This window comes from Phalangium opilio, unplaced genomic scaffold (genome assembly GCF_054372755.1).
Source record: "Phalangium opilio isolate 3A_F unplaced genomic scaffold, DU_Popi_V2 ptg000019l_1, whole genome shotgun sequence".
In the NCBI taxonomy this organism is placed as follows: Eukaryota; Metazoa; Arthropoda; class Arachnida; order Opiliones; family Phalangiidae; genus Phalangium; species Phalangium opilio.
This window is the reverse complement of record NW_028324152.1, coordinates 8,201,408-8,215,722: the sequence shown is the minus strand read 5'-3', so window position 1 is coordinate 8,215,722 and position 14,315 is coordinate 8,201,408. Positions and strand designations below refer to the sequence as shown.

Here is a 14,315-nt window from a genome sequence, read left to right as displayed (position 1 = left end):
CATACTAGAATGTCGTCCTGATGACAAACTGTGTTCTTGACGCCTTCAATATACGAAGACATTTGGCTTTGGTAGTGCTCGGATGCAGATGTTAAACCAAAGGGCAGGCAATTGCAGCAATATCTTCCAAATGGCGTCATGAAAGTCGTTAGTAATATGGAGTCCGGATGTAGCGGTATCTGCCAATAACCGGAATTACAATCAAGTTTTGAGAAGATCTCGGCTCCAGCCAGTCGTCCAAGCGTATGGTCTACAGCCGGTATCTGGTACCGTTCACGTTGTACGTAGTTATTCAGTTGCGTATAATCCACGCATATCCTTAATTCGCCAGAATCCTTTCTCACGACCACCATGGGAGCGCACCAGTCTGTGGGGTCCTCGACTCTCCGGATTACTCCCAAGTCCACCATTCGTTTCAATTCAGCTTCGACTTGTGACATCAAAGGAATCGCAACTCGACGTGGAGTCGTCACTGCATACGGTACTGCGTTCGGTTTCAGCTTCAGTTTGTAGCTTCGTTTGACTCGTCCTAAGCCGGTAAATAGTTGAGGATAATGGTCCTTTGGTCTTATACTCGTCTCCGTGAGTTGCAGCTCATCGATTCTTTGAACTATTTTCAGGTCTTCACTTGCTCTGAGGCTTAGAAGTGGAACTTGCAATTGGTCGATGACATAGACCTTGTCATGGATGGTGGTATCTCTACTTGACAGGTAGGCTTCAATGAAACCTTTGCAGTTAATCAAGGTCTTCCCTGGTCCAAACAGACGTCGGTCAGATTTATTCAGTGCTAAGTCTTGAAATTTCGCCTTGTACAGCGAGTCTGGTAATACGCAAACGTCCGCGCCGGTATCTATCTTGAATTGAACTTGTTTTGCATTAATCCTAATGTTTACCATCCAACGATCTTGTATCTCGTCGCTGCTGACTTTTCCCAAGAACGTATCCATTGGCGTTGAGTCATCATCATCCACAGAGATCATTTGCGATGTGACCTCACGATTGTAGTTGGTGGTTGACCTTTGACACACACGCTCGTAGCGGCCAATCTTCTTACACTTCCTGCAAACTGCTCTATATGCTGGGCATCGCTCTCGATTGTGTTTCTCGAACATTCCGCATTTCTTGCAGGTATCTGAAGTAACCTTTTGATCGCGTTGAATTGGTCTTGAAGGATGAGTTGCTCTTGGTCGCCTGTTCTCCTTCGTCTGAGAGGTGTTTCGAGAGCCAAGCTTTTCGACAACAGCCGGAGTTCCGTTTTTATAACTTCCTGCGTTTAATTCTTGTTGTTGTCGGCGAACTTCTTCGGCATGGCGGGCGGTTGAGATCGCTTTCTCCAGTGTAAGGTTTCCGTCTAATTGCATTTTTTCCGACAGGGCTTTGTCTCGCACCCCGACTACTATTCGGTCTCTCAGCAATTCGTCTTGGAGAGTTCCGTAGGCACATTTCTCAATCTGGGCTCGACACGCGGTGATAAACTCTTCTACCGGTTCGCCATCTTGCTGAACTCGTGAGTTGAAGGTTGCTCGCTCGTAGATAACGTTCCTCCGGAGAATGAAATGTCCTTCGAATTTATTCATAACGACATTGAAGTCAGACTTCTCTGCATCGGTGGCAAACGTAAATGACAAGAATACGTCATCAGCTTTGTCGCCCATCATGTATATTAACGCGTTGACTTGTTCCTCTCCTGTCTTGGAACTAAGACCGGACGCGGATCTGAATCTCTCGAACCTCCTCCTCCATCGGGGCCACTCATTGGAATTCGAAAAGTTGAATTGGCAAGGCGGTTGCACTTGAAAGGCTGCGGCGTTCTGCATTTTCCGTGTCGAGGTAGACCGCAAATCTAGTCGATTACTGATTAACGAATTAAAGCTAACCGTGATATCGCGCGACTAAATACCACATTAACGAACTTCTGACACCATGTTGTGTGTTTGTACGACTACACAGGAGTTGATACTTTAAAACTATGGTTTTATTTACAATGATTTATACATGATCGAGGTCCGAGATAGACTGAATTTTTAACACAGAGAGGGGGCCTTTTTATACACGAGAGATTAGATAAATAATAGACATTAAGCTAATATGGGGCTGTTCATAAACTGGCCTACTAATAATACAAAGCATAATGTCACACTTATCCACAAAACCTAACAACCATTTAATTTCTGAGCTTCTGTGGCTCAATGGTTAGCGCGTTCGGCTGTTAACCAATTGGTTGGTGGTTCGAGCCTATCCGGGAGAAGTGTTGTGACGTCTCAGATGTAACGTAAAATGTCAGAGTTTTTCCACAATACCTGACGAACATTTAATTTTTGGGCTTGCGTGGCGCAATGGTTAGCGCGTTCAGCAGTTAATCGAAAGGTTGGTGGTTCGAGCCCACCCGGGAGAGGTGTTGTTGGGTCTCATATGTAGCGTAAAAAGTCAAAACTTTTCCACAATACGTGAAAACCATTTATTTTCTGAGCTTTCGTGGCTCAATGGTTAGCGCGTTCGGCTAATAACCAATAGGTTGGTGGTTCGAGCCCACCCGGGAGCGGTGTTTTTGGATCTTAAATGTAACGTAAATAGCCAAAGTTTTTCCACAATACCTGACGACCATTTAATTTTTGGGCGTCCGTGGCGAATGGTTAGCGCATTCGGCTGTTAACCGAAAGGTTGGTGGTTCGAGCCCATCCGGGAGCGGTGTTGTGAGGCCTCAGATGTGAAGTAAAAAGTCAAAGTTTTACCTCAATACCTGACGAAAATTTAATTTTTGGGCTTCAGTGGCGCAATGGTTAGCGCGTTCGGCTATTAACCAATAGGTTGGTGGTTCGAGCCCATCCGGGAGAAGTGTTGTGACGTCTCAGATGTAACGTAAAATGTCAGAGTTTTTCCACAATACCTGACGAACATTTAATTTTTGGGCTTCCGTGGCGCAATGGTCAGCGCGTTCAGCTGTTAACCGAAAGGTTGGTGGTTCGAGCCCAAACGAGAGAGGTTTTGTGGGGTCTCAGATGTAGCGTGAAAAGTCGTAACTTTTCAACAATACCTGACAACCATTTAATTTCTGAGCTTCCGTGGCTCAATGGTTAGCGCTTTCGGCTGTTAACCAATAGGTTGGTGGTTCTAGCCCATCCGGGAGCGGTGTTGTGATGTCTCAGATGTAACGTAAAATGTCAGAGTTTTACCTCAATACCTGACGAGCATTTATTTTTTGGGCTTCCGTGGCGCAATGGTTAGCGCGTTCAGCTGTTAATCGAAAGGTTGGTGGTTCGAGCCCACCCGGGAGAGGTGTTGTGAGGTCTCATATGTAGCGTGAAAAGTCAAACTTTTTCCATAATACGTTATAACCATTTATTTTCTGATCTTTCGTGGCTCAATGGTTAGCGGGTTCGGCTGTTAACCAATAGCTTGGTGGTTCGAGCCCACCCGGGAGCGGTGTTTTTGGATCTCAAATGTAACGTAAATAGCCAAAGTTTTTCCACAATACCTGACGACCATTTAATTTTTGGGCTTCCGTGGCGCAATGGTTAGCGCGTTCAGCTGTTAACCGAAAGGTTGGTGGTTCGAGCCCAAAAGAGAGGTTTTGTGGGGTCTCAGATGTAGCGTGAAAAGTCGTAACTTTTCAACAAATCCTGACAACCATTTAATTTTTGGGCGTCCGTGGCGCAATGGCTAGCGCGTTCGGCTGTTAACCGAAAGGTTGGTGGTTCGAGCCCATCCGGGAGCGGTGTTGTGACGTCTCAGATGTTACGTAAAATGTCAGAGTTTTTCCACAATACCTGACGAACATTTAATTTTTGGCCTTCCGTGGCGCAATAATTAGCGCGTCGAGCACTTAATCGAAAGGTTGGTGGTTCGAGCCCACCCGGAAGAGGTGTTGTGGGGTCTCAGATGTAGCGTTAAAAGTCAAAACTTTTCCACAATACGTGACAACCATTTAATTTCTGATCTTATGTGGCTCAATGGTTAGCGCGTTCGGCTGTTAACCAATAGGTTGGTGGTTCGAGCCCACCCGGGAGCGGTGTTTTTGGATCTCAAATGTAACGTAAATAGCCAAAGTTTTTCCACAATACCTGACGACCATTTAATTTTTGGACTTCAGTGGCGCAATGGTCAGCGCGTTCAGCTGTTAACCGAAAGGTTGGTGGTTCGAGCCCTCCCGGGAGCGGTGTTGTGACGTCTCAGATGTAACGTAAAATGTCAGAGTTTTTCCACAATACCTGACGAGCATTTAATTTTTGGGCTTCCGTGGCGCAATGGTTAGCGCGTTCAGCTGTTAATCGAAAGGTTGGTATTCGAGCCCACCCGGGAGAGGTGTTGTGAGGTCTCAGATGAAGCGTGAAAAGTCAAACTTTTTCCATAATACGTGATAACCATTTATTTTCTGATCATTCGTGGCTCAATGGTTAGCGCGTTCGGCTGTTAACCAATAGCTTGGTGGTTCGAGCCCACCCGGGAGCGGTGTTTTTGGATCTCAAATGTAACGTAAATAGCCAAAGTTTTTCCGCAATACCTGACGACCATTTTTTTTGGGCGTCCGTGGCGCAATGGTTAGCGCGTTCGGCTGTTAACCGAAAGGTTGGTGGTTCGAGCCCATCCGGGAGCGGTGTTGTGAGGCCTCAGATGTGAAGTAAAAAGTCAAAGTTTTACCTCAATACCTGACGAAAATTTAATTTTTGGGCTTCAGTGGCGCAATGGTCAGCGCGTTCAGCTGTTAACCGAAAGGTTGGTGGTTCGAGCCCAAACGAGAGAGGTTTTGTGGGGTCTCAGATGTAGCTTGAAAAGTCGTAACTTTTCAACAATACCTGACAACCATTTAATTTCTGGGCTTCCGTGGCTCAATGGTTAGCGCGTTCGGCTGTTAACCTATAGGTTGGAGGTTCTAGCCCATCCGGGAGCGGTGTTGTGATGTCTCAGATGTAACGTAAAATGTCAGAGTTTTTCCACAATACCTGACAACCATTTAATTTCTGAGCTTCCGTGGCTCAATGGTTAGCGCGTTCGGCTGTCAATCGAAAGGTTGGTGGTTCGATCCCATCCGGGAGCGGTGTTGTGAGGTCTCGGATGTGAAGTAAAAAGTCAAAGTTTTACCTCAATACCTGACGAAAATTTAATTTTTGGGCTTCAGTGGCGCAATGGTCAGCGCGTTCAGCTGTTAACCGAAAGGTTGGTGGTTCGAGCCCACCCGGGAGAGGTGTTGTTAGGTCTCAGATGTAGCGTGAAAAGTCAAAATTTTTCCATAATACGTGATAACCATTTATTTTCTGATCTTTCGTGGCTCAATGGTTAGCGCGTTAGGCTGTTAACCAATAGCTTGGTGGTTCGAGCCTACCCGGGAGCGGTGTTTTTGGATCTCAAATGTAACGTAAATAGCCAAAGTTTTTCTACAATACCTGACGACCATTTAATTTTTGGGCTTCCGTGGCGCAATGGTTAGTGCGTTCAGCTGTTAACCGAAAGGTTGGTGGTTCGAGCCCAAACGAGAGAGGATTTGTGGGGTCTCAGATGAAGCGTGAAAAGTCGTAACTTTTCAAAAATACCTGACAACCATTTAATTTTTGGGCATCCGTGGCGCAATGGCTAGCGCGTTCGGCTGTTAACCGAAAGGTTGGTGGTTCGAGCCCATCCGGGAGCGGTGTTGTGACGTCTCAGATGTTACGTAAAATGTCAGAGTTTTTCCACAATACCTGACGAACATTTAATTTTTGGGCTTCCGTGGCGCATTGATTAGCGCGTCCAGCTCTTAATCGAAAGGTTGGTGGTTCGAGCCCACCCGGAAGAGGTGTTGTGGGGTCTCAGATGTAGCGTTAAAAGTCAAAACTTTTCCACAATACGTGACCACCATTTAATTTTTGGGCTTCCTTGGCGCAATGGTTAGCGCGTTCGGCTGTTAACCGAAAGGATGGTGGTTCGAGCCCACCTGGGAGAGGTGTTGTAGGGTCTCAGATGTAACGTAAAAAGTCATAACTTATCCACAAAACCTAACAACCATTTAATTTCTGAGCTTCTGTGGCTCAATGGTTAGCGCGTTCGGCTGTTAACCAATTGGTTGGTGGTTCGAGCCTATCCGGGAGAAGTGTTGTGACGTCTCAGATGTAACGTAAAATGTCAGAGTTTTTCCACAATACCTGACGAACATTTAATTTTTGGGCTTGCGTGGCGCAATGGTTAGCGCGTTCAGCTGTTAATCGAAAGGTTGTTGGTTCGAGCCCACCCGGGAGAGGTATTGTTGGGTCTCATATGTAGCGTAAAAAGTCAAAACTTTTCCACAATACGTGAGAACCATTTATTTTCTGAGCTTTCGTGGCTCAATGGTTAGCGCGTTCGGCTGTTAACCAATAGGTTGGTGGTTCGAGCCCACCCGGGAGCGGTGTTTTTGGATCTCAAATGTAACGTAAATAGCCAAAGTTTTTCTACAATACCTGACGACCATTTAATTTTTGGGCTTCCGTGGCGCAATGGTTAGTGCGTTCAGCTGTTAGCCGAAAGGTTGGTGGTTCGAGCCCAAACGAGAGAGGATTTGTGGGGTCTCAGATGTAGCGTGAAAAGTCGTAACTTTTCAACAATACCTGACAACCATTTAATTTTTGGGCGTCCGTGGCGCAATGGCTAGCGCGTTCGGCTGTTAACCGAAAGTTTGGTGGTTCGAGCCCATCCGGGAGCGGTGTTGTGACGTCTCAGATGTTACGTAAAATGTCAGAGTTTTTCCACAATACCTGACGAACATTTAATTTTTGGGCTTCCGTGGCGCAATGGTTAGCGCGTTCAGCTGTTAATCGAAAGGTTGGTGGTTCGAGCCCACCCGGGAGAGGTGTTGTGAGGTCTCATATGTAGCGTGAAAAGTCAAACTTTTTCCATAATACGTTATAACCATTTATTTTCTGATCTTTCGTGGCTCAATGGTTAGCGCGTTCGGCTGTTAACCAATAGCTTGGTGGTTCGAGCCCACCCGGGAGCGGTGTTTTTGGATCTCAAATGTAACGTAAATAGCCAAAGTTTTTCCACAATACCTGACGACCATTTAATTTTTGGGCTTCCGTGGCGCAATGGTTAGCGCGTTCAGCTGTTAACCGAAAGGTTGGTGGTTCGAGCCCAAAAGAGAGGTTTTGTGGGGTCTCAGATGTAGCGTGAAAAGTCGTAACTTTTCAACAAAACCTGACAACCATTTAATTTTTGGGCGTCCGTGGCGCAATGGCTAGCGCGTTCGGCTGTTAACCGAAAGGTTGGTGGTTCGAGCCCATCCGGGAGCGGTGTTGTGACGTCTCAGATGTTACGTAAAATGTCAGAGTTTTTCCACAATACCTGACGAACATTTAATTTTTGGGCTTCCGTGGCGCAGTAATTAGCGCGTCCAGCTCTTAATCGAAAGGTTGGTGGTTTGAGCCCACCCGGAAGAGGTGTTGTGGGGTCTCAGATGTAGCGTTAAAAGTCAAAACCTTTCCACAATACGTGACAACCATTTAATTTCTGATCTTCCGTGGCTCAATGGTTAGCGCGTTCGGCTGTCAATCGAAAGGTTGGTGGTTCGATCCCATCCGGGAGCGGAGTTGTGAGGTCTCGGATGTGAAGTAAAAAGTCAAAGTTTTACCTCAATACCTGACGAAAATTTAATTTTTGGGCTTCAGTGGCGCAATGGTCAGCGCGTTCAGCTGTTAACCGAAAGGTTGGTGGTTCGAGCCCTCCCGGGAGCGGTGTTGTGACGTCTCAGATGTAACGTAAAATGTGAGAGTTTTTCCACAATACCTGACGAGCATTTAATTTTTGGGCTTCCGTGGCTCAATGGTTAGCGCGTTCGGCTGTTAACCTATAGGTTGGAGGTTCTATCCCATCCGGGAGCGGTGTTGTGATGTCTCAGATGTAACGTAAAATGTCAGAGTTTTTCCACAATACCTGACAACCATTTAATTTCTGAGCTTCCGTGGCACAATGGTTAGCGCGTTCGGCTGTCAATCGAAAGGTTGGTGGTTCGATCCCATCCGGGAGCGGTGTTGTGAGGTCTCGGATGTGAAGTAAAAAGTCAAAGTTTTACCTCAATACCTGACGAAAATTTAATTTTTGGGCTTCAGTGGCGCAATGATCAGCGCGTTCAGCTGTTAACCGAAAGGTTGGTGGTTCGAGCCCACCCGGGAGAGGTGTTGTTAGGTCTCAGAATTAGCGTGAAAAGTCAAAATTTTTCCATAATACGTGATAACCATTTATTTTCTGATCTTTCGTGGCTCAATGGTTAGCGCGTTAGGCTGTTAACCAATAGCTTGGTGGTTCGAGCCCACCCGGGAGCGGTGTTTTTGGATCTCAAATGTAACGTAAATAGCCAAAGTTTTTCTACAATACCTGACGACCATTTAATTTTTGGGCTTCCGTGGCGCAATGGTTAGTGCGTTCAGCTGTTAACCGAAAGGTTGGTGGTTCGAGCCCAAACGAGAGAGGATTTGTGGGGTCTTAGATGAAGCGTGAAAAGTCGTAACTTTTCAAAAATACCTGACAACCATTTAATTTTTGGGCATCCGTGGCGCAATGGCTAGCGCGTTCGGCTGTTAACCGAAAGGTTGGTGGTTCGAGCCCATCCGGGAGCGGTGTTGTGACGTCTCAGATGTTACGTAAAATGTCAGAGTTTTTCCACAATAACTGACGAACATTTAATTTTTGGGCTTCCGTGGCGCATTGATTAGCGCGTCCAGCTCTTAATCGAAAGGTTGGTGGTTCGAGCCCACCCGGAAGAGGTGTTGTGGGGTCTCAGATGTAGCGTTAAAAGTCAAAACTTTTCCACAATACGTGACAACCATTTAATTTTTGGGCTTCCTTGGCGCAATGGTTAGCGCGTTCGGCTGTTAACCGGAAGGATGGTGGTTCGAGCCCACCTGGGAGAGGTGTTGTAGGGTCTCAGATGTAACGTAAAAAGTCATAACTTATCCACAAAACCTAACAACCATTTAATTTCTGAGCTTCTGTGGCTCAATGGTTAGCGCGTTCGGCTGTTAACCAATTGGTTGGTGGTTCGAGCCTATCCGGGAGAAGTGTTGTGACGTCTCAGATGTAACGTAAAATGTCAGAGTTTTTCCACAATACCTGACGAACATTTAATTTTTGGGCTTCCGTGGCGCAATGGTTAGCGCGTTCAGCTGTTAATCGAAAGGTTGGTGGTTCGAGCCCATCCGGGAGCGGTGTTGTGAGGTCTAGGATGTGAAGTAAAAAGTCAAAGTTTTACCTCAATACCTGACGAAAATTTAATTTTTGGGCTTCAGTGGCGCAATGGTCAGCGCGTTCAGCTGTTAACCGAAAGGTTGGTGGTTCGAGCCCTCCCGGGAGCGGTGTTGTGACGTCTCAGATGTAACGTAAAATGTCAGAGTTTTTCCACAATACCTGACGAGCATTTAATTTTTGGGCTTCCGTGGCGCAATGGTTAGCGCGATCAGCTGTTAATCGAAAGGTTGGTATTCGAGCCCACCCGGGAGAGGTGTTGTGAGGTCTCAGATGAAGCGTGAAAAGTCAAACTTTTTCCATAATACGTGATAACCATTTATTTTCTGATCTTTCGTGGCTCAATGGTTAGCGCGTTCGGCTGTTAACCAATAGCTTGGTGGTTCGAGCCCACCCGGGAGCGGTGTTTTTGGATCTCAAATGTAACGTAAATAGGCAAAGTTTTTCCGCAATACCTGACGACCATTTTTTTTGGGCGTCCGTGGCGCAATGGTTAGCGCGTTCGGCTGTTAACCGAAAGGTTGGTGGTTCGAGCCCATCCGGGAGCGGTGTTGTGAGGCCTCAGATGTGAAGTAAAAAGTCAAAGTTTTACCTCAATACCTGACGAAAATTTAATTTTTGGGCTTCAGTGGCGCAATGGTTAGCGCGTTCGGCTATTAACCAATAGGTTGGTGGTTCGAGCCCATCCGGGAGAAGTGTTGTGACGTCTCAGATGTAACGTAAAATGTCGGAGTTTTTCCACAATACCTGACGAACATTTAATTTTTGGGCTTCAGTGGCGCATGGTCAGCGCGTTCAGCTGTTAACCGAAAGGTTGGTGGTTCGAGCCCAAACGAGAGAGGTTTTGTGGGGTCTCAGATGTAGCTTGAAAAGTCGTAACTTTTCAACAATACCTGACAACCATTTAATTTCTGAGCTTCCGTGGCTCAATGGTTAGCGCGATCGGCTGTTAACCAATAGGTTGGAGGTTCTAGCCCATCCGGGAGCGGTGTTGTGATGTCTCAGATGTAACGTAAAATGTCAGAGTTTTTCCACAATACCTGACGAACATTTAATTTTTGGGCTTCCGTTGCGCAATGGTTAGCGCGTTCAGCTGTTAATCGAAAGGTTGGTGGTTCGAGCCCACCCGGTAGAGGTGTTATGGGGTCTCAGATGTAGCGTAAAAAGTCAAAACTTTTCCACAATACGTGACAACCATTTAATTTCTGAGCTTCCGTGGCTCAATGGTTAGCGCGTTCGGCTGTCAATCGAAAGGTTGGTGGTTGGAGCCCATCCGGGAGCGGTGTTGTGAGGTCTAGGATGTGAAGTAAAATCAAAGTTTTACCTCAATACCTGACGAAAATTTAATTTTTGGGCTTCAGTGGCGCAATGGTCAGCGCGTTCAGCTGTTAACCGAAAGGTTGGTGGTTCGAGCCCTCCCGGGAGCGGTGTTGTGACGTCTCAGATGTAACGTAAAATGTCAGAGTTTTTCCACAATACCTGACGAGCATTTAATTTTTGGGCTTCCGTGGCGTAATGGTTAGCGCGTTCAGCTGTTTATCGAAAGGTTGGATTCGAGCCCACCCGGGAGAGGTGTTGTGAGGTCTCAGATGAAGCGTGAAAAGTCAAACTTTTTCCATAATACGTGATAACCATTTATTTTCTGATCTTTCGTGGCTCAATGGTTAGCGCGTTCGGCTGTTAACCAATAGCTTGGTGGTTCGAGCCCACCCGGGAGCGGTGTTTTTGGATATCAAATGTAACGTAAATAGCCAAAGTTTTTCCGCAATACCTGACGACCATTTTTTTGGGCGTCCGTGGCGCAATGGTTAGCGCGTTCGGCTGTTAACCGAAAGGTTGGTGGTTCGAGCCCATCCGGGAGCGGTGTTGTGAGGCCTCAGATGTGAAGTAAAAAGTCAAAGTTTTACCTCAATACCTGACGAAAATTTAATTTTTGGGCTTCAGTGGCGCAATGGTTAGCGCGTTCGGCTATTAACCAATAGGTTGGTGGTTCGAGCCCATCCGGGAGAAGTGTTGTGACGTCTCAGATGTAACGTAAAATGTCGGAGTTTTTCCACAATACCTGACGAACATTTAATTTTTGGGCTTCAGTGGCGCAATGGTCAGCGCGTTCAGCTGTTAACCGAAAGGTTGGTGGTTCGAGCCCAAACGAGAGAGGTTTTGTGGGGTCTCAGATGTAGCTTGTAAAGTCGTAACTTTTCAACAATACCTGACAACCATTTAATTTCTGAGCTTCCGTGGCTCAATGGTTAGCGCGTTTGGCTGTTAACCAATAGGTTGGAGGTTCTAGCCCATCCGGGAGCGGTGTTGTGATGTCTCAGATGTAACGTAAAATGTCAGAGTTTTTCCACAATACCTGACGAACATTTAATTTTTGGGCTTCCGTGGCGCAATGGTTAGCGCGTTCAGCTGTTAATCGAAAGGTTAATGGTTCGAGCCCACCCGGTAGAGGTGTTGTGGGGTCTCAGATGTAGCGTAAAAAGTCAAAACTTTTCCACAATACGTGACAACCATTTAATTTCTGAGCTTCCGTGGCTCAATGGATAGCGCGTTCGGCTGTCAATCGAAAGGTTGGTGGTTGGAGCCCATCCGGGAGCGGTGTTGTGAGGTCTAGGATGTGAAGTAAAAAGTCAAAGTTTTACCTCAATACCTGACGAAAATTTAATTTTTGGGCTTCAGTGGCGCAATGGTCAGCGCGTTCAGCTGTTAACCGAAAGGTTGTTGGTTCGAGCCCAAACGAGAGAGGATTTGTGGGGTCTCAGATGTAGCGTGAAAAGTCGTAACTTTTCAACAATACCTGACAACCATTTAATTTTTGGGCGTCCGTGGCGCAATGGCTAGCGCGTTCGGCTGTTAACCGAAAGGTTGGTGGTTCGAGCCCATCCGGGAGCGGTGTTGTGAGGTCTCAGATGAGAAGTAAAATGTCAAGGTTTTACCTCCATACCTGACGAAAATTTAATTTTTGGGCTTCAGTGGCGCAATGGTCAGCGCGTTCAGCTGTTAACTGAAAGGTTGGTGGTTCGAGCCCTCCCGGGAGCGGTGTTGTGACGTCTCAGATGTAACGTAAAATGTCAGAGTTTTTCCACAACACCAGACGAACATTTAACTTTTGGGCTTCCGTGGCGCAATGGTTAGCGCGTTCAGCTGTTAATCGAAAGGTTGGTGGTTCGAGCACGCCCGGAAGAGGTGTTGTGGGGTCTCAGATGTAGCGTAAAAAGTCAAAACTTTTCCACAATACGTGACAACCATTTAATTTCTGAGCTTCCGTGGCTCAATGGTTAGCGCGTTCGGCTCTCAATCGAAAGGTTGGTGGTTCGAGCCCATCCGGGAGCGGTGTTGTGAGGTCTCGGATGTGAAGTAAAAAGTCAAAGTTTTACCTCAATACCTGACGAAAATTTAATTTTTGGGCTTCAGTGGCGCAATGGTCAGCCCGTTCAGCTGTTAACCGAAAGGTTGGTGGTTCGAGCCCTCCCGGGAGCGGTGTTGTGACGTCTCAGATGTAACGTAAAATGTCAGAGTTTTTCCACAATACCTGACGAGCGTTTAATTTTTGGGCTTCCGTGGCGCAATGGTTAGCGCGTTCAGCTGTTAATCGAAAGGTTGGTGGTTCGAGCCCACCCGGGAGAGGTGTTGTGAGGTCTCAGATGTAGCGTGAAAAGTCATAATTTTTCCATAATACGTGATAACCATTTATTTTCTGAGCTTCCGTGGCTCAATGGTTAGCGCGTTCGGCTGTTAACCAATAGGTTGGTGGTTCGAGCCCAACCGGGAGCGGTGTTTTGGGATCTCAAATATAACGTAAATAGCCAAAGTTTTTCCACAATACCTGACGACCATTTAATTTTTGGGCCTCAGTGGCTCGATGGTTAGCGCGTTCAGCTGTTAACCAATAGGTTGGTGGTTCGAGCCCACCCGGGAGCGGTGTTGTGTGATCTCAAATGTAACGTAGAAAGCCAAAGTTTTTCCACAATACCTGACGACCATTTAATTTTTGGGCTTCCGTGGCGCAATGGTTAGCGCGTTCGGCTGTTAACCAATAGGTTGGTGGTTCGACCCCATCCGGGAGCGGTGTTGTGAGGTCTCAGATTTGACGTAAAAAATCAAGGTTTTTACACAATACCTGACGAGCATTTAACTTTTGGGCTTCCGTGGCGCAATGGTTAGCGCGTTCGGCTGTTAACCAATAGGTTGGTGGTTCGAGCCCATCCGGGAGCGGTGTTGTGAGGTCTCAGATGTGACGTAAAAAGTCAAGGTTTTTACACAATACCTGACGAGCATTTAATTTTTGGGCTTCCGTGGCGCAATGGTTAGCGCGTTCGGCTGTTAACCAATAGGTTGGTGGTTCGAGCCCATCCGGGAGCGGTGTTGTGAGGCCTCAGATGTGACGTAAAAAGTCAAGGTTTTTACACAATACCTGACGAGCATTTAACATTTGGGCTTCCGTGGCGCAATGTTTAGCGCGTTCGGCTGTTAACCAATAGGTTGGTGGTTCGAGCCCATCCGGGAGCGGTGTTGTGAGGTCTCAGATGTGACGTAAGAAGTCAAGGTTTTTACACAATACCTGACGAGTATTTAACTTTTGGGCTTCCGTGGCGCAATGGTTAGCGCGTTCGGCTGTTAACCAGTAGGTTGGTGGTTCGAGCCCATCCGGGAGCGGTTTTGTGAGGTCTCAGATGTGACGTAAAAAGTCAAGGTTTTCACACAATACCTGACGAGCATTTAATTTTTGGGATTCCGTGGCGCAATGGTTAGCGCGTTCAGCTGTTAATCGAAAGGTTGGTGGTTCGAGCCCACCCGGGAGATAGTGTTGTGGGGTCTCAAATGTAACGTAGAAAGCCAAAGTTTTTCCACAACACCTGACAACCATTTAATTTCTGAGCTTCCGTGGCTCAATGGTTAGCGCGTTCGGCTGTTAACCAATAGGTTGGTAGTTCGAGCCCATCCGGGAGCGGTGTTGTGAGGTCTCAGATGTGACGTAAATAGTCAAGGTTTTTACACAATACCTGACGACCATTTAATTTTTGGGCCTCAGTGGCTCAATGGTTAGCGCGTTCAGCTGTTAACCAATAGGTTGGTGGTTCGAGCCCACCCGGGAGCGGTGTTGTGTGATCTCAAATGTAACGTAGAAA

General features: G+C 46.8%; 6 non-coding genes across 6 annotated transcripts; all 6 read left to right on the top strand.

The window, feature by feature from the left end:
- The first annotated feature begins 2,469 nt into the window (after window positions 1-2,469).
- TRNAI-AAU (transfer RNA isoleucine (anticodon AAU)) lies at window positions 2,470-2,542 on the top strand. The gene has a single exon. It is a non-coding gene; the product is annotated as a tRNA-Ile (tRNA).
- Window positions 2,543-4,962: 2,420 nt separating this feature from the next.
- TRNAD-GUC (transfer RNA aspartic acid (anticodon GUC)) lies at window positions 4,963-5,035 on the top strand. The gene has a single exon. It is a non-coding gene; the product is annotated as a tRNA-Asp (tRNA).
- Window positions 5,036-7,459: 2,424 nt separating this feature from the next.
- TRNAD-GUC (transfer RNA aspartic acid (anticodon GUC)) lies at window positions 7,460-7,532 on the top strand. Its single transcript has one exon. It is a non-coding gene; the product is annotated as a tRNA-Asp (tRNA).
- Window positions 7,533-7,900: 368 nt separating this feature from the next.
- TRNAD-GUC (transfer RNA aspartic acid (anticodon GUC)) lies at window positions 7,901-7,973 on the top strand. Its single transcript has one exon. It is a non-coding gene; the product is annotated as a tRNA-Asp (tRNA).
- A 2,422-nt stretch (window positions 7,974-10,395) lies between these two features.
- On the top strand, window positions 10,396-10,468 carry TRNAD-GUC (transfer RNA aspartic acid (anticodon GUC)). The gene has a single exon. It is a non-coding gene; the product is annotated as a tRNA-Asp (tRNA).
- A 1,978-nt stretch (window positions 10,469-12,446) lies between these two features.
- Window positions 12,447-12,519, top strand: TRNAE-CUC (transfer RNA glutamic acid (anticodon CUC)). Its single transcript has one exon. It is a non-coding gene; the product is annotated as a tRNA-Glu (tRNA).
- The last annotated feature ends 1,796 nt before the right edge of the window (window positions 12,520-14,315 follow it).